At 39.5% G+C, this 23624-nt stretch overlaps 1 protein-coding gene across 3 annotated transcripts in view; it reads right to left on the bottom strand.

Annotated features, from left to right (window-relative positions):
• The window catches only part of RARB (retinoic acid receptor beta), a 327709-nt gene that overhangs the window by 245631 nt on the left and 58454 nt on the right, over nt 1-23624 (bottom strand). Inside the window, exon 1 of one of the 3 annotated variants that reach the window (XM_005152832.3) lies at nt 2519-2591. The exons of the other annotated variants lie outside the window; for them this stretch is intronic. The gene's annotated coding sequence lies outside the window, so the exon portion shown is untranslated. Of the gene's footprint in view, nt 1-2518; nt 2592-23624 lie in introns of those variants that run through there. 3 annotated transcript variants of the gene reach the window in all.

Here is a 23624-nt window from a genome sequence, read left to right on the forward strand (position 1 = left end):
GTCAGGATCACGGCCTGACAGTGGATTCCAAGAGGTGGGTGCCACGGACAATCCACTTTACTATAGTGACAGCTACTCCTCAAGCAAGAAAGATCATGGCTCCACCTTCAACCACTTCAGGTTTGATACAGCAGGCATCACACATGAGACCAAGCAAGTCTTCAGTGGAAGCATGATGGCAGCATACTGCAAAAGAGACACTGGGTAAATGACAGGGCAGTGCTGACTGAATGAAGTGTGAGTGAGCTGCATCTTCTTCGCTGTGTCTAGGTGAAGGAGGAATTAAAACCCCTAAGACAAAACTAAACCCCCAACCCTTCCATAGACCATCCAGTCCTAAACATTCAGGTAAAAAAGAGCTGGTGAAAAGGAAGTAAAATCAGTTTCTAGAAAACTCAAGTATGATCTTTCACGATTACTGAATGTGAAACAGTGGAAATCCTAGAAGATTATTTGTCTCTCTCATCTACTTGACAAAGAAATATGTGTTTCTACTGTCATATTTTACTTGAAATTATTTAAAATAGGGACCTGAAATCCCCAGAAGAAATCATTTTACATATTGGTAGCATCATATGACTCCTCCTCCCATTACTAATGTCAACTAAAACATGGAGGGCAAAAATGGCCAAGCAATGAAGAACAACTTCTTTTCCAACCTCACAATGGCTTTGGTGCCTTTTTCCCATAGTACAGAGACTTGAATTGCCCATCACCAGTGGATTATTTAATCCACGGCCCACCTATAATTACGTGTGCACAGGAGGAGAAACTTCTTATTTCAGGCTTCTGAAAGCAGATTAATGAAAGTGCTTTTGTTTATGGGGAAAGAGGGAGTGGGGTAACTTGCTTAAAATGATACATTTTTGCCATATGTAGGTAGAAAATAAACCCATCCATCAAGAATACATTAATAATAGATGAAACTTGGCTCCAGACACAAGATTATTTGGTGAAAACACCAGAATAATGGGCAGAATTTTTACTCAATTAACTCCAAACAACATGGAAACTCCACAGAACAAGACTTTCTTTCAGAAAGTAATCCCTTAATTTAGCAAAGATTTTGTTTGCTCAGAGTTACAATGGAACAGCGCAACAACAACAAAAAAATATCTCTGGCATACAGAAAGACAAGCCTGTGCACTGCACTTTAAAACAATTAAATAAGTGTTTCACACCAGAGTAAAGCTTTTAACTACTGGAATAGGCAGAGCCAAATCTCATATTTTGTGCATACAGTTTAAACTGCCAAACAGGGTTTATGTACCGATTAGTGAAGATTATGTAGAGTGGTACAGCCATTTTTTAAAAATACAATATTATTACAGAGAACCCCCAGAGGTTCATATGAAGATGGTCTCTATTTCATAGACAGTAAAATCACTGAGGCATATCATCACAGCAATGACTTACTACTCCTGAAGGAGACAGGGGAGTTGAACTCAGGACTGTTCATGCAGGGAACAGCCTTCCCCTGCAACTGAATATGCAAAAGCCAGTTTACAGTTTGTATCAGGTATTCACTGGACTTTGAATGAAGTCTTAACTCATCTGCATCACTTGTCAGCTTCACCAGCCTCTCTAAGAAACTGGGACACCAATTTCTTAGCACCTGAAATATCTAATTTGAGAAACTTTCCCTTGTGCCACTCTAGTAACACTACTGGTGGCTGAAAATCTGTGCCAGGCTTTTGGGAAAAGTCACTTTCACAACACCACTACATGCATGGGAGAATATTACACATTGGATCATGCCACTGAGAGTTTTGAGCTGGTAAGTCTCAGGCCTTGCCTCAGCGTATGTCCAGCATTTTGGTGAGCAAAAGGCTATTTATCTTCAATACAAACACAAATTCTACATTACTTAACAGCTCTACAAATGCTTTTTAAGATAATTTCCTTTTAACATTTAACATGACTAATAGTCACTAGAAGCGCAAGAGCACTATAATGTAACTGGATTTTAGCAATGCATTCTAAGTGGGTACACAGCTTGCTTAGGAAAAAACAAATATATTTTTCAGGTATTACTTTTCAAGTAATAAACCTTCTCTATAGTTTCACTGAAATAGGCAAAACTGAGGTATTTATACTGGGCATCGGTAACAATATCAGCATTAGCCATTACTTGGCCAAACACTCTCATACATGGATGCCACCTGAATGTCCCCCTGACCTAGACCAGGTAGTACATTGTTATGTGTACTGTGTCCTGTGTACATTACTCTGTGCAATATATGGGCACAGGGCACAGGTACATGTACTATATAACCCTGTGCTGTCCACACAGTGTGTTATAGCCCATCACCATTTTGTAACTCCTTTGGGGTATAAACTCTGGAGGTTCCCTGACCCTCCTCACACCTACAAGGCAACTCAGCTCTGTGTAAGCAGGATGAGGAGCCTGGCTTGGAAAGTCTTTACACAGAAGAGTGCACATAATACTTTCAGCTGGCACAACAGCTTAGATACACCAACTGGGGTTAAGGTATGCTTAAGTATGTCCAAAATGTACCTGTGTCTCTGTGCTCTACCTCAAAGCTGAAGACAAATTTATTATCGAGGAAAGACTGCATGAGTTATGCAGCTGATGGTACAATGCATAAAAAACCTCTTCACACAGATGATTGAGGCAAGCATCCTCTCTGGCCAGGAAATTACACCACCTGAAAATTAGAAACACAACTGAAATTCTATCATCACTCCTTGCTGCCACCAAAGTAAGACCAATGTCCCATGCGCCCACGGCACTCGGCACTAAAGGGGCTGGCCCTCCTCTAGCCACAATACACTTAAGATGCAAAAATAATTCCAAGCAAGTTTTCAACTCACAATTTTAGAAAAGTAGTTCCCAATTCTGAAGGACCTCTCCTTTTGCAGCACACCTTCAGTCCCCTGCTCTTCCTATAATAACGAGTTCACAAAGAATTAAAGCTCAAGCAGCACAATGGAAGAGACACTGGAGTATTTTAGACAGTGGAAAATGAAGAAAAATAGACATCACTTGAAAGAAACTGCTGGGCTCTGTGTTGTATTGGACTATAAGGCAAAGAAAAGAAGTGCTGTCAAACTAGAAGGGTAAAAGGGTATCAGGTAGGTAATAGTACTATTTATAGAAAAACTCAATTTATAGTGATACTGGCTTGAAAGAGGAGAAAGTGCCTATAACAAACAATCCTTTACCGTCTGATGAAAACTATACTCACATCAATGTCAGTCTCCAAACAGACTGATGAAGACTTTGTGTTAGGCCCTGTTTAAGAGTCCATTGCAGGAGGGAAAGAGGTTGCTTTCCCACTTCAGATGAAGTGCTCTCCCTGCTTCCAGCAACACCAAGCTTTATCCAGTCCACAGATAAAATGACCCCAAAATAAAGGTAATTGAAAAACTAAAAGACATAAATATATAGCGCAAAACACAAAAAGTACTTGGGTAATGCAACACATGGATAACAAATTTCCATGCAAATGTAGGAAGAGGAACAGGAGAAGGTTCCGTATCAAATTTCCAGGTTTTTTCTGTGTTTTAGAAAATGTTTAGAAAATAAAATGCCAGTATGTCATGTGTTGTTAGATAATTCCTAGAAAATCTGCTGTAAACCCCTCAAAAACAAAATCTATTGCCATTAAAAGGAAAATAAGATAGAAAAGGCAGCTGTGACAGGCATTACAACTGCTTAGCTTCTTATCCTGTTAAATTTCTGATATATTATTTACCATCGAGTCACTGACCTATGGAAATACCAGAATAAAGAGACTATGTGTTCAACTACAATTCAGAACTTGGATGATGAAATATAAGTGATATACCTTTTAAAAATGAATCATACACATTTAAAACTATTTCATTAGCCTGTTTGTAAGAAGTCTTTGTCTCCTACTGCCTCTCTTTCTAGATGCAGAAAACAAACTTATTTTTCTTTCTATTCTGAATTCCAGTGATGAAATCTGCTTCTCACATCAAGTTTAGCATTTCACTGAAAACTTTTCTGACCGACAAAGTTGCTATGGATAAAACAGTGGTGAGACAATTCCAGATCCCCCCCTGAGCAAAGGGTTTCAGGGCAGTGTTCGGTTAAGCGATGATGAATTACAGTGAAAAGTTGTGTATGAACACTGGGATGAATATGAAATGAGATCAGCTTTGTTAAAGCCATCACAATAAATATGAGATGAATCAATGAATACGAGGCAATTATTGCAGAGCTCTTCAAAGGCAGCCCAATGCAGTCACTAGAAGCATACCCACATAGCAGGTGCAGGGTTTATAGCTGAAAATAGGCAGTGCCAATACTGCCTGGAGAGAAGAACGCTTTACCAGTCATTTAAAATATGGGAAGGGAAACAAGTGATGGTCACAAAAAAGCTTTTGGTAATGAAGGTGCAGCCACCCCTGTGTCACAGCAGACTCAGCCATCCAGCCAGTGGAAAGGGCATGAATCCTGATTACTCAGAAAAATTAATTTGAGGACAATTTACTACAGGGTTTATGGCTGCAGTTCAAGCCTACACACACCTCAAAGCCAGAGCAACTGACCCCTGGGTAGCACATAGGTCATTAAAAAGAACATAAACCACTGCCACCTTTCTGGAAGTTCAACCACGGAGCGTTACCTATGCTACTCTCATCCCAAAGGGGTACCCTGCTCTCCTCTTCAGTTTTTTGATATGCTTAAAATGAGTTTTGTTCACCCCTATAAAAACCACTCTTTCCACTTAAGCTGATGACTATTTTCAGCTCTGCAAAGAAAGGGTTTTAGGCAATTATGATCCCTCTAAAACTCCACCATAAAGCAGTTCAGTGCCGTACGTGAAAGGCATGCACTGATAAACTCATTCTGCTGACAACAGTGCAGTAATACAACAGGGCAGAAGCAGAGAGCTACAAAATACCTAAGTATACCTAGTTAACAGAGGGGAAAAGAGAAAAAAAAGAAGGGGCTGTGGAAAGCAGATGAAAATCAACACTGCGAGCTACTGGCTTGAAAAACAAACAAGCTTTCCCCCCGCCAGCAGCAGCATTACTCGCAAGTCACCAAGATCTCACTAAGGCTGAAGATTTGTTCCTTGCGGTGCTGTGACCCATCATCCCATAGTTCACTGAGGAACCAAGCAGCTGGGTCATGCGATGGGCAGATGCACGTGGGAGAGAAACCCTCCGGCTGCTGAAGCTGCTCAGGCTCCTGGAGTCCCCTCTGTGACCAGTGAAGCACACCAGCTCCCCTGCCCCGAGCTCCTGCAGCCTGGGGAGCAGGGACAGGCTTAAAGCTGGGCTCATAACCTCATCTGGATGGATACCTGACACACTGGAAAAGTCAGGGTGGAGAATCTTCCTCCTTCAAATAAAAACAACCTTAAAAACAACATGAAACATACATGCACACTGCAGAAACCACAGAGAGAGAACCAGGTTCTTTCTCCTTTCAAACCACGAGTTAAATAACTTGTTTTCTTAAAACCATGCTTTAATTTGATAGATGTGGAAACTGACTCCCACCGTCCTGTAAAAAATGAGAAAGAAAAAAAAAGAAAAAGAAATTAATACTAATAATCCAGAGGATTAGGGATCAGAGGTCAGTGCACAACCTTTTAATGAGCAAGGTATTTAAAGACTGATGACACAGTGTATTTTTATTCTGTAGTAATTTAGTACAGAAGTTTACATTGATTGCTTAAAAGGCCATTCGATTTTATTTCCCATATTTAATTGTTCTTAGTGCCCAATAAATGGTTGACTGGAGAAAGTAAAGGATTATTTTATACTTTTTGTATCATTAGAAATACTGTCAGCCCAACTCACCCACTCACATGCCCTTTATATGCCCTTCATGTTTTCACAAACCAGGGCAGATTATCTGGTTTTCATTACCACCAAACCTGACCACCCCCCCAACCAGTGTTCAGGCTCTCTAACCTGGACTAAGCCTCTCACAGGTGCATGAACAAAAAGGAGGCATTTTACCACTCCCAGCAACAATGTTATAACTATGCCAAAGAGAAACCATAGGCTTGCATGGTGGAATTTTGGTTTACCTTTAAATTTACATCTTCTATGTAAAAGGGCTGCCTGCTAAGTCCTTATGTCTTATCATGACTGGGATCTCTTTAGATGATGCTTGTTGAGCAGGAGCTGCAGGCCCTCAGACCAGGACACCATGGATTTAAGCAGGCTTAGTTATATGTTAAAGGTTCAGCATGTACTCAAATTAGGTCGTCATCTACTCATCTTTTTCCTTGTCAACAGAGAACAAATGTGACAAACACAGGAAAGGTCCTTTCCCTTAGCAAGGATTTGTTGTATCTCACAACGCAGTTAAATCATGTCACTCCGTGAGCATTGTGACAGCTTCCTAGGTACAAAGTTATTTTTGTGTTTTCCAAGAATTATCTAGTTATCTGGACGGTATGTACAATTCCTAGCTTGCTATTTATACAACATCCAGACACTGTGGGCATTTGTTGAACCCATCTACATACTTGTAGGTTTAGAAACACACGAAAACATGAGAAAAAAATATGTCAGCTTTTAGTTTCTCTCTCTTTGAGCATTTCTATGATATAAGAAACTATCCTTTTTCACATCCAGGCAGCTGAAGCGCAAAGAAATATGGTTTGGATTTGCAGAAGATTCAGAGGAAGTTTAATGCCTGGATCGCCTTAATTCCTAACATGTTACCCTTGCTTCCAAAAAAATCCAGGGGTGAAACTGCCAGCGCCATTGAACTCAACAGGATATTTTACAATGGTTTCAACAGTGTCAGGATTTCAACTTCTACCATCAGGAGGATTTTTATCTAAATAAAATCTGGGACTTTTCCTTTATAGCCATTCACAATATTTTATCACATACCACCGAATTATTGAAAAATTAATTTATTTCAGTACTACTTTTAAAGGGAATCACATTCAGTGGAAAAAACAGATTCCTAACAAAAAAGGAAATATGTAGCATACAAGAAGTTTCATCAAAATACATATATGTGTATGAAAGGTGACTTTTAAAATTGATTTTCGTGTACCACTTAAGACTGATGATCTCAATGATCATCATGGTAGAAAAGAATAATGAAAAAAATAACAAAAAAGGGAAATGACATAAAAATTTCTTTTGAAAGATAACCTCACAGAGTTTTTCAAATGTAATCACATACTTGAACTAGTACAATAATATTGGATCCGTAATCTACTTAAGTATTTATTGATTGATACCCATGACAAAATAACTGTTGCCCTAATAGGATTCACATCCAACATTTTTTAAGTTTCCCAAATAGTTCACATGGTACACTTACATATAAATCAATTAATATTGACTAATTCATCAATATTTGCACAATATGAAAAACAGTTTTGGCGGCTTTATGTTCTCCTCAGAGCAGCTTTACCTACTGATGATTAATTTTAATTTACTTTAAAGGATTCTATTGCACTGAAACTTTAATTAAAAACGAAATGAGAAAGTCTATAAAGTCTGTGTAGCATCAATTACCTAGACTTGATATCCTGCACTTCGCCTACCCTCTGTACATATGGTTTCTGTTAAAATAATTGGAAAGCACTTCTGAACAATGTCACCCACACATCCATTCTCAGAGCAAGAGGATATATTACCATTAAACATCACTAATATTAATAAAGAAACAATTAATTCTTCATTACCTATTTCTAAAATACACCATCAGACTCCTTCAGTTCAAACACAAATAAAACATTACACATGCCTGTCAGTGAAATGGGTAATCATCATCATTGTTATAATTTATACTGCTTTCTGTTGTAAGTCTAATGCCTCATTTATTTATAAAGCTTTTTGGCTGACATTATAAAGAGCCTCTTTGAAATATTAAAAAAAATAATCTAGCTCTCACTAAGCAAACTCCCATACCTCCTGTCAACTCTTTCTTTATAAAATGGTGCTTCTAACTTGCATTACACTTTGTTTTGGTGAACGGGCAACATTTACATTTATAAACATTATTGCTTCAGTAAAACACACTAAATTATACTTTCCATTGACTTATGTATGTATATAAAAAATACATATAGTCAGCAGACTAAACTCAATAACAAGAAAATCACTACTAAGAAACTCCACCCAGAACATTATTTGGGAACTCTGGGTGAGTTTACACTAGGTGTAAGTCGGCTCAGCAGCCACACAGTATCTGATTTAAAGATCAACCTTACTAACACTGGTTTGGATCAGGTACAAGAACAGTTCAATGTTTTAATTATTAAAAAAGCATGGAATTGTCACAGTCCTCATCCAGCGTTCCAGCCAGCATCAGGTTACAAACCTCCAAGGTGTCTCTGGCATGCTGCCTGGACTATTTATTGCTATTTGTAAATTAGAGACTGTGCAAGAATGTCAGTTTTAAATATCTTTTTTTAAATGAGCCTGATAAGAGATGACCAGATAAACATTTTATGAGACTGCTGAATAATGGCATCGTGCGAAGCCAGCTTGTGAATTTTACAGGACAGCTACCTTGCCACAGCACACTGGCAAGGCAGCATGTGAATTAAAAGAATAAAGCCATCGGAAACAAAAAGTGTGCGCTCTAAAGCTGTAACAACAAAAATAACGAGAAAGTCAGCTATCATCCATAACGAAAACAATCACTGAGCTCTCCGTATCTGAAAGTAATGGAGAGTCTAAGGTGCCCCTATCAATCCTGCTAATACAGCTCTAGCAATTATTTTCCGTACTCTACATCAGTAAGTTAAAATATCCTTCCAATGCCTAACACAGCAGTCATTAAAGTTTCCCCTGCTTCAATCAGCATAACTAATGAGGCCATATAATAACAGAATGCAATCTCTAATGAAAAGGCGAACAAAGTCTGCCTGCAACAATGCTGTTCATGATTTAGTATTCCCAACTTGTCCATCCTCCATCTTTTACTCTGTGGATATTATCACCACTCAGAAAATTACATTTCAATGAACTTGTCAGGAAATAAGTAATAAATTAATCAGGCAGCATAAACCAATTACAGTCATTTTCTGTGTGTTTTCTTTCAGGCCACATGCATGAATGCAGTACTGGCTGCAACGGCTATCCCTGCAGAGTGCTCAAAGCAGATGCAGGTGTGCACAGGTGCTGCTGGAAGGAGGGGTGACAGCATCTCTGCTCAGTTGAAGCTATTGCAAGTACTGTTGAGCCAGTGAAGCTCCAGCACCAAAACATCATTATTTTTTAATTATTTTTTTAATACTGTATTTACAAATCTATACAGAAAACTGAACCCTCTCAGGCACTTTGGAAAATGGCACAAGATACCTAACACAGAATCACAGAATCATGTGGGCTGGAAAAGACCTTTAAGATCATCAAGTCCAACGTTTACACCAGCACTGCCATGTCACTAAACCATGTCACTAAACCATGTCACTAAGGGCCTCCTCTTTGAACACTTCCGGGGATGGTTATTCCACCACTGCCCTGGGCAGCCTGTTCCAATACCTGAGCACCCTTGCAGTGAAGAAATATTTCCTAATATCCAGTCTAAACCTTCCCTGGCACAGCTTGAGGGCATTACCTCTTGTTCTATCACTTGTTACTTGGGAGCAGAAATCAGCCACCTCCTCTCTCCATCCTCCCTTCACGTAGTTATAGAGAGTGCGAAATGTAACGCCAAGCAGGATATGGGCTTTCTGCCTTCCTCTGCATACACTGTTGTCTCTTTCATCAAACCCATCCCCAAAGGAGTTTTCACTACATTCATGCACCTCCTGTCAGGCAGTTAACGTAACCCTGAGCTTGCTGGCAGCCCCACAGGGGACTGCTACCCCTCCTGTGCCTTATGAAGATTACCATGGAGGGTAATTTGTGGCCTTAATCAGTGGAGGAGCTCCAGGGACTGTGAGGAGGTGGCAAAACCATGGTGTCTGCAGGGCTCCCAAGGGACCTGGGAGCTTGAGAGCAGTCAGTGTGGTTTCTGTATGTAATGTGGCAACAAACATTTCACAAACTTCAAGCACCTAGATAGGTTTGCAAGCACAGCCCAGTTTCTTTCCAGTTGTCAGGAGTGACAAAGGAAGCTGCCAACAACAGTAAGTTGTTGTTATGAATATCTAAATGTTAAATCTGGGTATATGCAAGGCAAATTGTGCTGATGGCTATGGCTAAACAGAGCGAACTGGAAGGGTGGCATCCCAGTTCTGTTTAGGCAGTGCCTGGCTGTAACACAATTCCTCTATTATTTCTGACTGCTAGGAAAAGCTTTAATACTCATGATGTTTCTTTCAAACACATGAAGTGACCAACAGAACCATCTGAATTACCAGTCGAGTGCTCCCACACTAACAGTGAATGAATGATTCAAATTCGATGTCTCTTGCTTCAGGCTGTGTGAAAACTTGGGAAGAGCAGCACACTGGTTTCGCACCTCTATTTAAGGCATTGTGCCCGTCTTCACACACGAGAGCACCAGAAAGACTTGTTTTTTTTAACAAAGCTCAGATGCTGAAGCGCAAGGCACATTCTGTTATGGCACAGAATTTCACAGCAAAGTACTCAGATGCAAAATCTGAAGCAATATATGCTTCTGATCCTAAAAAGTGAGCCAAGGTCATGCACAAAAGGGAACAGAAACTTCTTGCTTAACAAGGGAAGCAAGTTCACCTGTTCAGTGCCATCAAAAGCACCTAGCTGGACCCCAGAAAGACGTATTTCCAAATAAAAGCTCTACTACCACCAACTGTGTCTGTTGATACAGAATGACCATTTTATGTATGCAAACACACTCTTTACATATACTCAATATTTCAGTGAACTCTTAAACTTAGTCCTGCAAATGTAATTATACAGGTACCATGCACCTGTCAGACTCCAGACCCTCACAAGAGCACCAGAATCCTTTTCATGAATTTTGTCCATGTTCTGTCTTGGCTGGGAAAAGATCCAAGTGGGGTAAGCTCCGGGAGCTCATTATCATTGCCACTTTTTGAAGGCTGAATATTGTTTAACCTTTCCCCTGCAGTCTGCATAAAATTCCTAGAGGGCAGTTTGAGCCTCATATGGTCTAATTAAAAGCGGGATTTATTAAGACTGGAATAAAATAAATTCAAATAAAATAAAATTTGTCAAAATCTCTGTAACCTCATCTCTGGCACGAGGAAGGCCGGAAGTGCAGTAAAAAATTAAGTTACAGCATTTAAAAGAAAATTATCTCGAAGCACTTTTGCCTCTGAGCTGGCTGCCAAAGTAATATCCCACCTTCATGCCTTTAACAATTCTTTTCTTGTCTTGATTTATCCTCACAAGAGACAGCTCCTACCAAGAAGTCATGTGCTCTCATACTCTTCCCTATATTAATTTAGAACTGCAATTAATCTACTTAATGATTTCAGACTTTATTTTCTTACTTCTCCATTTTATGTTATCCTAAATACTTCTCTGAAGGCAGAACCAAAGAAGCCTATACTTTCATACCAGCTACAAGGATGTGAGGGACTGAACCAGAGTTTTCCCCTCCACATCCAAGAGCAAGGAAGTAAGCTCTAAAGAGCTACTGTCCACAGAAAAAAGCAACTAGAGCAAAGACATGCTCCCAAAACAGGTTTAGTTGAGCCTATTCAGGTACTGATACCAATGAAAATGGAGCAACTTGGCTGGCTTAGAGATAGGTGCTCACATCTACTCCACATCTGTGGCTCACATCTATGCCACTGCACTTTGTAGCTCAGGCAAACCAGACAGGCAAAAGTTTATTCGTCCAGTGGTGTTGAAGCCACACCTCTGATAGCAGTACAGGTGTATCTGTAGACAGTGCGTTTAACATGAATTTTGTGCTGTAAGAAAAGCACCACAAAACCTCCTAAACAATTAGTCCATCCTGTTAACGAAAATTAAATTGATCAGCATCTCCCACACATCCCTACAGCATTGGGGAAACTTCCTATGAAGCACAAAGACTTGAGAAGCCAATGTCACCAGTGGAACCTGATACACCATGATGACAATAATCAGTAGTACAGTTTTCAGCTTTTCACTGCTTCTCAGGAGGCTTTTCCCAACAACATGTCTTAACAGCAGCCAACCCTGCAGCAGCAGCACCCTGAGAAACCATAACTCAAGCCTTTAACCCAGTTCACCATAACCACAAGCAGGAAAGCTTTAGCAAGCCAACAAGTATACTGCAGAGACAGTTAGAAACTTGCTAATAAACCCATACACTCTGCAGCAGAAGGTCGTTTGCTATCTCTAGTTCATCCCCATGCCACAGCACAACAGCCCTTTTAGGTAAATCTCCTTTCTATCCAGCTTCAAATTTCATGCATTTAATTTCCTTCTATTATCCCAATTATAGCACAACAGGTCTTAGTAAGTGATTTCTCTCCCTTCTTTTATTGCTTCCATACATTTTTATATAGTTCAAAACCAGTGAGGTGGTTTGTGTGCCCCATCATTTCAGTCCCCATTAGCAAATATTTAAGTCCTCCAAGTTTGTACTCAGGAGTCAGCACTTCCAGCACCTCAAGTTTGTTTAGTTGGTTGGTTTTCACTGTGTAAGTGTCCTGGTGTCAAATGCCACATTTTACCTTCCAAAGCAGAATACAGCTCCAGTTACACTCATTCAGGGTTTTTCTATTCTGGGAAACAAAGCAAAACAAACAAAAACAAACAAATGCACCAGTTTCCTCAGTTGCCCTTAATTTGACTTCACTATGGTCCACAGTAACAGAAACAGCAACTAAACTGTCTTTGAAACTTTATTCACCATAGCTCGAAAAAAAAGAAGGAGAAATAAAAAAAAGAGACTGGTGAAATGCCTTTAAAACATGCTTTAATCTAGCTGGAATGCCATAAATTGCTTCCAGATGTGCTCCATACAAAAGTCAATCATAGCTATTTATACTGACACTCTGCAGTCCAAACAATCTGAATCCAAATGCCATGTCTCTGCTACAATAAAGCTATAAATGTCAGTCTTGTTGAATTTGGAGAGGTGTTGAAGAGTTCATGCTAGTTTGCTTTCTGGGGTATTTGTTAGCCAGCAATTATTAGGAAAAGGAAAAAAAATACAAAGAAACTTTTAGGATTTTTAATGCTGAGCTATTCTTCAAGCACACCTGACACCTTCCAATCACGACCTTGAAAGTGCCACAGGTTACAAGTTGAAAATCATTTCATAAGTTAGAAAAATGTAGTGCTTAGGCTCTGAGCCAAGAATAACTGAAGGGCTTGGCAAGTCTCCCATGCCCTCCCCTCGAACGAACACACACGTAGTACACCTGGGACTAAATGAACTGAACTATAGTAAAATGACACACTGACTGCAATAATGCCTCTATTCAATAACCTTCCAGGGTACTGCGGGGGAAATATTCTTGCTGTGGAAAAAAAAAGAAGTTTGGAAACCGTACCCCCATCAGTTGTTTTGCATGGGACACACGGCCATAGGAATCAAAGTAGCCTTGACCTGGGAAAACTGAATAACCAGCATTTAGATGAAAAGAGGACCTATGGAGTTATTCCACACTGTTTCAGGAAAATGTATTATTTTTGTGTAGTCTCCATAGAATTTTCTGGTTGATTTTTATTGACTTTATTAAGAACTCTCCCCACACCCCAGAAGTGCACCTGCAGTTCAGTTTATGTATAAATGGTCAGAGTTTTAATACTGGCTTTTTGTGAGTGAAAAGCAACTGGAATTTTCTCATCCTTGCTTTTGGTTTGGGGAATTAAAAATGTTTCAGAAAATCATAACACATCGTGTCTTTTTTATTTCCCTTGACATTTGCCTTCTACTCCAAAGATTTCCTCTGCTTTGCCTTGATTCTTACCTTTTCCCAAATCCAGAAGACCATCCCTACAACAGAGCTGAAGGACATTCTCCCTTTCAGCCTAAGCCACAGGACCAACTGTCTTTTGTCACCACACAGATTGAGAGGGGAAAAAAAAGCCAGAAAATGCACTGAAGTGGTTAAATCTTTGTCTAAAATCCTTTCTGTACTTTCAAAAAAGGTAAGCACACTGTACAAGACATCATATCTGAAGGTTTAAGTTCTATATACAAGCAGAAAATAATGAGAGACTTTACAAACAAGGTTTGTGCTCTCAGTTCAACTTACTGGAAAACTTAGTCTTTAATAAATCTCTTCAGGCAGAGGTTATACAAATGACTACAGAAGCAGCAAACATAATACCTGTTTTTAAGAATGGGGGAGGAACCTATCTAGTGAACTACTGAGCCATCAGTCTGGCCCGAATGTCATGCAAGGTTTTATAACCTGTTTTGAAAGAATGTAATTTCTGTGTAATTGCAGGGGGTTGGAGACGAGATAAGCAACAGAGAGGCAGAGAAGCAATTCAACTTTAAAGACAATTTTGGCATAAGAACAAATGATTAAGACTTGGCTGCGAATACATTAAGACTGGAATTCACAAGCACATGTCTAACGATCAGGAGGGTGAGGTGCTCCAGCCACCATCCTGTGGGAATGGGATGGAGAAAAATCCTTCCACAGGGGAGACAGAGCAATTTATATGACTTACAATCCTGCAACGGCAGGGGATAAAATTTGGTGAGGCACAAGCTGCCTTCCACTCCTGTATCAGCCTATGTTTCTATGTCTTTATCCCTAGCTCCTATCAGACAGTGAGATTTTTTCATTGCTTTGCTTCTTCAGATAACAGCATCTAACTCTTGCAGGAAAAACTTAGTGGGCTGCTAAAGCCATAAATAGAGGGCAACAAATACAATTGTTCAGTGATATCTCTCTATTAGAGTATTTCTTCCTTTTCTTCCACTCAAGTGGTGATACTAATCTTCAGAAGCCTTCTACCTCCATCAATTTTACTGCACCTCAATCCATGCTATTGTACATCCTCAGACTACCAGGATGTATAAGGAATGTACTCTGCACATCCTGCCTCACTGTAAAGACCTACCACACTGACTCCAACAATGTGTACACTCTCTTGTAAGCTTGCCCACACATTTCTAAGACAAATGTGAACCCAAAAGAAGTAAGTGATTTACCCTGTGTCCATAATCCTTACTGCCTTCTCTCCACCAAAGCTTCTCTGGCATAACATTCTCCTCTCACCTGTGCATCAGGCTTTCCACTTACATCCCCAACTTTCTGAACCTAGGACTTAAGAGACTTCTAGCAGGGCACCAGCTCCACTCTGGGACATGGTAAAAGTCAAATATTTGTGACAATAATAATAACTAATGCTAACCACTATTGCTGGTCTCAAACTCTATGAATCTGTTCTGCTTTTGCAGCTGTGCTGTGATTCTTCTGAAACACCAAGGGTGCTGCCAGCAGCCTACATATTAGATTATTAATTCACCCATCCTTCCCATCCAACAAAAAGTACTGTATTTCCAGATCTGCATGGCTTCTGCATTTGTGATGGCTGACCCCCAAAAAGAGATAGAAGGAGAACAAAAGTCAGTAAAGTTACCAAAATATACAAGTCTCTTGTAGCTACTGTTTCAAACGAACAGGTTTGGAGCCAATATAATAATTTCTACCAAGATCATGCAATGTTTTATTTGCTTTACATTTGTCATCATTTATTGGAAACAATAAGCCTCCAAGAAAACCAACAAAAAAACCCCTCACTTCGTGTTTAAAATTATTTACTATAGCTTTAAAAGTAACAAATGAAGCACTTGAGTCTCAAATGTGTAACCAGTAGGGAGTTGGCTCCATGCATCAGTTTTTACACCTCTTGCAGTTAAATCAGAGATCTGAATGCAAAATCTAGCACTCAGTGGTGAACTTATAACACTCCCTGGAGGAGTGTGTCCATAAACCATTCAAAGGATTACACTCATCCATACAATACTTTACTTTATATCTCCCATCCCCACAAAAAAAAGAAGAAAAAAAAGGCAAATAAAACAAAGCTTCATGAAGGTGAAATTAAGGGTGCATAAACTATAAATAATTTTTGTCATCATATTTCTAAGTCTCAACTTTCCTTTTTGAGACTTCATTAGGACAATTTTCTTTATCTCAAATGGAATTGTTTCTCTGAGTTTGTGTCTTGGCCAGGAAAGGGATCCAAAACCCATCCAATGATATATGTGGCATAGCCACGTGTGTCTCAGGAGCACTCCCAGGTCTCTGGGGTATACTCAACATAGCTAATATGCTTTCAAAACTGCTGCACTGACTTTTCTGTAGAATGCCCTTAATGACAGTGTTCTGGGAGTTTCCCATTACACCTCATGTAGTTATGAGTCTTCCAGACATTAAGTCTTTTTCAATATATTTCTATTTACATATATAAATGCTAGGCTTTTTTCAGTGATATCCAGTGATAGGACAAGGAGCAATGGGTATAAACTGGAGCATGGGAGGTTCCACGTTAACATCAGGAAGAACTTCTTTACTGTAAGAGTGACAGAGCACTGGAACAGGTTGCCCAGGGGGGTTGTGGAGTCTCCTACGTTGGAGATATTCAAGGCCCATCTGGACAAGTTCCTGTGTGATGTACTCTAGGTTACCCTGCTCTTGCAGGGGGGTTGGACTAGATGATCTTTTGAGGTCCCTTCCAACCCTTGGGATTCTGTGATTCTGTGCACAGTCTGTGTGTGCATGCTCACATGTATGGACCTATACATGCAGAAACATACACACAGTTTGGGGCCAAAACTAGAATAAAGAAAGATCAGTGTAACTTCACTGAATTTAATGGAAGCTAGATGAAGATGAGAAAACCCGAGAACAATAAACCTGTCTGAATGGCCTACTGACCATTTCAAAGTTCACAGAACATAATAAATATTTCCAACATCCTTCAGAATTAAAAGAAGGGAAAGCACATGAAGTAATAACAGGAAGAGTGGGCTTTTTTCCAGTGAATGCTATTCTTCAACTCAGTGAAAAAGTCCTATTGTCACGCAAACCTGCTGGAAAAATGATGACACTATAGTGTTGATACCAAGCTCTTTGTAGATCAGCTGGTCTCTCACTTCTCTTGATGTGGTCAGGCCTCCCAAGCTCAGGATTAAAACACCAACATTTTCCTACAACCAAGGGCATCCCACATAACTCACAGCTAGCTGGAGACAGTTGCCCAAGAGAACCTGTGTCAGCAAAGCCTGCTAATAAGTCAAAGGATGAGAAACCATAAACCTCAGGTTTGAGCTGTGCAAAGCTCAGGAACCAGTAACTGGCTGCCCTACATAGAGCACACCATGATTTGTGTTAATGGAGGTCAGACAAAAGGCAAGAATCATACACCAAATGAGGGCTGCACATCCTCTCAACCACCACAGAGCCAGTGGAGATACACTCTGCGGTAGGAAATGTAGGATCTCAAAACTAAACAAGACATCCAAAATTTCTGCATCTAACATTGTCCATCAGTCATCATATCCCTCTCTCTTGCTACACGACTATATCAGTCCCAAAGCACAAAGACAGAGTTTAATATTCCTGTTCCCATGGTTCCTACCAAACCTTCTTATAAAAAGACCACTTATTCAGAAGTAAAGCTTTATCAGATAGTGGGGAAAATACATAAAAATTCACAACTGATCGACACTTCATTGTCATTTGTGGTAGGTTTTCAGTCACTTAACTGGTTTAGTTAACCAACCTAGAATTTCTTGTTCTTTGTTTTGGGTTGTTTGGTTGTTGGTTGGGGTTTTTTTTCTTTTAATGATTGTATAAAAAGCTTTGTCTTAAGAAAAATAAGTGGCTTTAAATGCCCACAGCATGAGAAAATGTAGATTTAATGTGGAAAATGGTGTCTGAATACCATTTCTACTTACCATAGAGCAATCATTACCAGCCTTTCTGTGGGGAAGACCACTCTCCCTTCACCACCAGGCCCTCAAAACCCCAGCCAGATGAGTTTAACAGGCTCTTTATGCATGCAAAGAAGGATGAGGATGTTTCCTGGTATAGACAACTGCACTATCCAGCACATGGCTCCCACTATGAGCTTCCTTCCATGTCTCTTGTTTTATTAAAATGATGGAATAGGTGACTCCTAAGGCTTAACAGTAGTGTTTGAATAGACAGCTTCCACTGATTGTAATTAACTTATCTTTTAGAATATGCTAGTTATCCAGATTTATACATTTACTATAATTTCTCAGTTATGACTGCACACATTCATTACGTTCCAGAAAAGCCTTCACTGATTCTTTACTGGTTTTGTACCGCAGTAATGTTAAATAAGACCCCACCATGTTCTTCAAATATGCATTAAGTTCTTCACATTTTTTTAACTGACTTACAAAGTGACATTATTGAAAGAAATATTTCAGAATTTCAGATTTTGAAAACTTGCACTAATGCTCCCATGCCCAATCCAATCCAAACCCAAAGTCTTCCTCGTTTTTTAATGGAGGTTCCCCTTCCAGTTGCTTCCGTTCATGGCAGCATTAAAAATTTAAATAAACAAAAAACTCACATTCCACTATGGGTTCATGCAACTTTCATCAATGCAGAGATCATTTTTCACACTGTTATCTAACACTGCACACACCGTTTACCCTCATCCGCCTTGCTTGCAGCCATGAAGATACATACTCATAACACACTGGATTTGCCATTGAAAATTTCTAGCTGCAGGAAGTCTCCAGCTATCACAAATCAGTTTCTAACTGCAGCACAGATGGGAACAGCACCAAGAGCTGCTCATCTGTTGCTCCACCTTCTCCTCCAACTCCCAAGATACCCCACAGAGTTTGACATAGAGGGTCAAGCTAGCAGTACTATCAATGACACATGGATCCACTGCATGAACCCACACCAAGGAAAAATGTGCACTGAGAATATGCAAAAGGGGCTATCAATTTAATTAGTCAGTTGAATTATACCTTCAAGTGTTAAGAAACTGAAAAGCCATTTTTGCTGTAAAACACACAGGGCATCCTAATGTTATGGCCAGTAAGACAACAGCACACACATTACTCATGCTGCATTTTATCTACTCCTGGAATGCAGCTCTTGCTGCTCCTGATACAAGATTGTCATGAGGCCAAATTTGAAAGCCATGCCAGAGAACTAAACCCATTCAGATACACAGCTTCACTAAGAAGTTGACAGCACATGCTATTAAATACAACTGTGGGCCTATTACTAGAGTAATAAAATAGTAATTTTTGCAGCATGCTCATCAATAAAGAATAACCACCACCCCCAAAAATTAAGAGGGGCTTGGTGAGCAATAACAGGTAATGGTTTGTTCATCTGATTATCAGCCAAGCTCCAGAGACTAATCTATTCCCATTACTTAGTTCTCGCTCCTCATGCCATACTTCAGTGACCACATCTCAATGCCAATGTTTTTTAATTCTTTTATCTCTGCTGATCTTCTGCTATAAAAAGCCATCCTAAGCCTTTGCTTACATTGTTCTGCTGAATTTCCATTACCCTGAAAAAATATCTGCTGCTAATAATATTTTTCAGTGTATTTAGTGGTTTTGAAATTGTTTTGTGTTTTTTTTTTAAATCAACTAATAAAATCGTATCAGAAAGCTTCTCAGTGCAGCCTAAGCAAACACTGTCATGTGAATACAATAAGGTATAGTACAATATGCAAGAGAAGTCAGAGGCTAAAATGAGAATACAATTTCCCATGAGAGAGTTCTATGTTCAAGCCATTTAACTTTAAAACTAGTTCAATATTTGAACAAGACACTATTTTATTCCCATTAAAAGTTTAAACACAGATCACTTCAAAATCAATCATAAATTCAAACCTCTTTACTTTAGAAACTGATTCAATATTTAAAGGCATTTTCCCCCTCTCTTTAATGTAACAGCAGCTCCAAGGCTGCAGAAGCAGAGCTGACTCTGAGATCCTTAAGAGCAATGCTATTTTCCTGCCAATGCACACAAAAGGCAGTTCTAGGAAAAAGAAAAAAAAACCACAAAGGCAAGGCTGTGTTTTGCTTCAGAGTTTAAGAACAAAATTTGGACAAAGAACACACAACCTAGTCTTCAACCCAACCCAAAATAAATTAATTTGGTGTGGGTGCTTTTCAGGATGCAAGACCATAACTCCTTATTCCACCACATTTGTCCTCACCTGGGTGCAAGGGAAGACTGGATTATCAGTGGAATCTGTATATAAAAAACACCCTTCCATTAGGAATATGATTAGAGATCTGCAATTCAGAAGAACATAGAGCTCTTTCACCCACCCCATGTAATTCAGTCCCCTTCACCACCCATGCCCCGGCCAGCATTGCAGCTCTAGCTCTGCAGCTCAGAAAAAAAATATTGCTCTTGGTGAAATAGCACAACTTTACACCTGTATTTCATTTTTGCATGATGATCTTAAAGTTCTTGGAGATGGGGGGGTGGTTACATTTGCTTGGTTTTAAACCTAGAAACCATTTTTCAGCTGGGCAACTTACCACAGCAATTCAGTGATGGAGAGGTGAACCCAGGTGAACTTCTGAACTGATCCACTGCCAGCTCTTTGGCACATGCCACTCTAAGCCAACTAACTTCAAAGCCAATTGGTTTCTAAAAAAATGTTTTGTGCTTTTGATCTTTGTATGAAGTTCTTACTGACAAGAGCAGAGCATACAGCTCAATGCAACTGCCACACTGCAAAAATATTCATATCAAGCAGGAAAGATAAACTGCTATAAAGCAACAATCTTATTAACCTCAGGGCAGCCCTATTCTGGTTTCTGGTCAACTCCGGTCTTCACAATCAAGTTAAAAGACCCCTTAAAATGAATTAAGCATCTGTATTATCAAGAGGTCACAGAATAACAGCAAGAATTAGGCTCTGCTTTGTGGTAACAATGCACTTTACCTATGGCTTTGTATGAACCCTAGAAATTGTATTTGGCTGCGTATGTAACATTTTACATGCAACATGACAAACCCATCTGCATGGGTAGTCATGAAGTTGTTCTATCAGTAACATCTCTAAGCCTCTGACTACCACCTTCCCAGGAAAGTACAATTGTCATTCATAACCATCTTCCCTTAAACAAACAACAAGAGGTCCCTATTTTCAGGAGCCACTAGCATTAGGCAATAGATGAGCTTCAGTTTCCCCCCCCACCTTTTTATCTACCTCCAAATAAAAAAATTCAATTGTAATCAACACAGTATTAACATGTTGTCTTCTAGTATTTCACATACAACTTGTCACTGAAAACTCAGTATTGAACAAGAAGGTATTTGATGAATCAAGTAGATGAAGCCAAGATGTAGTTATTAGATGCATTACATCTTTAGCACATCATCTGTAAAAATGTCCAGGGTAAACTAACGCTCCAGGGGAAACCTGACCTTTAAGAGGCTCCCTAATACTACATCTAAATTAATGTCAGTGGCAGGCACTTCAATCTAAAATAGCAGGGTTCTTTCATTCTATCTACACTATCTATTCATCCATTTATTTGTGTAATAAATGTGTGTGTGCATAAATGGATTTGTGTCACTCTGGCACTGGGGAAGCGGGTGGGGAACAAAAGGAGCTCCTTGATTTTTTATTGCTATTCCTTATACTCCTATGGATATTATGCACTTTTGAAGATTCTCTCATAATCTTTTCAGCATGAAAAATGTTAGGGAAATTATTTTTAATAGTAACTAAATCTGCTTCTCTGAAGTATCATCCTTATACTGCAAAATAAACATGCTTGAACTAGAGCAGGATGGAACTCTTGCAATCAATATAAACAGCAATGCTGAATTTGTTTTAAAGAGCTGGGCTGGGCTCTGACATGACTGAGGCTAAGATAAAAATCATAATTGAGATCAGTTTTGCCATTTCAAAACAAAACACTGCAAATAAATTTAGTAGAAGATGCATCTTTGCCTTGGGGGGAAAGTAAAAAACAAACAATACACTGCAAAATTCTCATAATCAAATAATTTCATGGCAGTTAGACCAGCGCTGACTGTGGTGGCCAAATCTTCACTTACTTCTATTTTCATTCTGTTTCATAAGCTTTACAATCAAGGGAGTAAGGTGTTATGATCAACGGCAAAGCAACTGCAAAGCAGCCACTACACTGCCCTTCTTTCGGTGCTTTTCCTCCCTTGCTAACACCTCAGAAAGAACCAAGCCCACCTGCACTCCTCTGCTCCTCCACTCCTCACAGACAACTAAGTAATTGTGTTTCCAAGACAGATGTCTTCATGCAGTAGAAGCTGAAACCTGTACCTTGATGTAAAGGATTTACGTCTTGCTCTGAAATGAGGACAATCAAGTTAGCCAAATCCTAGTGAACTAAAATTGCTAAGTCCTTTCACATTTTGTTGATCAAGGGCCTTTTTATTGGAACATTTTTCTTTTCAAACCTCAGGTGGGTAATAAACTATGCTCTAATTGGTCTTTATGCAATGAAGAGCTACCTTGCATTTTAGCTATTTTACACGTGGTTATATTTTCTTACAAAGACACAATTGATCAGGAATTACCATAATCCCACACAGAGAAACAGTCCTAGAAGCACTGAGTGCATAAAACATTAATGTCAGTAATGAAGACATGACAAGTTTTACCTCCCTTTTCAGCTAAACAATCTGCCTCTTTCATACTAACATCACTGTTCAGCCTATGGGTTGCATAAACATTGTCAAACCTGGTTTCAATATAAAAAGAGCACATTAATGTTCCCACTAATATACATTTCCCAGTAACCACCCTATTAGATTGCTTAAACTCCATGACATAGCCCATAATATATCAGACAGTTCAGATTGAAGACCTCAGAAGATGCAGATATTGTAAGTATTAAAAAAACCTTTTTGTGTGTGTATGCTCAAAAGCCCTTCTGGTACAAAAAGTTCTCCAGAAAATATGGCTCTGTGAAACACAGCCCTTCTCTCCCTGGGCTGGTTTGTTGGAGTTTTGTTTTGGTGATGGTCTTTCAATCAGTTCTTCACACAGCCTAAATAAACAGGCAGAAAAATAAAGAGATGCTGTTCAGGGGAGGTAATCCTTTCCATAACCTCACACAGTGAATCTGAGACCAGTGGATGCAGTGACAACTCTCATAACTTTTCCCAAAAGTGAGTCGGTGAGTGGCTACTAAGCTTAGTGTATATGATGTAGAAATTCCCTGACTTTGTTTGCTACAGACCCTCTGTTACAAAGCAAGACCCTCTTCCAGACACATGAACTTTGCCTTTTGCCTGGTACTTGGTAACAGCACAGCAGCATCAGTCCTAGGGTAAATAGAAATGCAAAGCCCCTGCACTGCAAGGTACCTCCACGAGAATCTCCTTAACAAGCCTATGGTCCCACAAAGCACAGTGCACATATTGTACAAGCAGTGTGCTAACAGACAACATTACTGTGGTCTCCCTTGTCAGCCTGCATTATAGGGTGGTTTACTATGGGTTGGGGACTAATATACTAGGAGCTCACACTTCCAATTTTCACATTCAGCAGCTGGAAAGGCAAATATCTTCTGCCACAAAGTTCATTAGCCCCAACATTTTCCATGGCCAAGCTTCTTCAGTATTGCAGTAAGATGCAATTTTATGTTTGGGTTATGATATGTTAAAGTACTTAATGTAGCTGGAAGCCAACAAATACCAGCCAAGCTTACCACTGAGCCTGAGAGTGTGTGGTGCAACACATACTCACTTTGAAATAACATGACTTTAAATTTGTTTATGCTTAAAATGGTGTAATTAAACACATGGAGTCAAACACAC

Source organism: Melopsittacus undulatus, chromosome 1 (assembly GCF_012275295.1).
Source record: "Melopsittacus undulatus isolate bMelUnd1 chromosome 1, bMelUnd1.mat.Z, whole genome shotgun sequence".
NCBI lineage: Eukaryota > Metazoa > Chordata > Aves > Psittaciformes > Psittaculidae > Melopsittacus > Melopsittacus undulatus.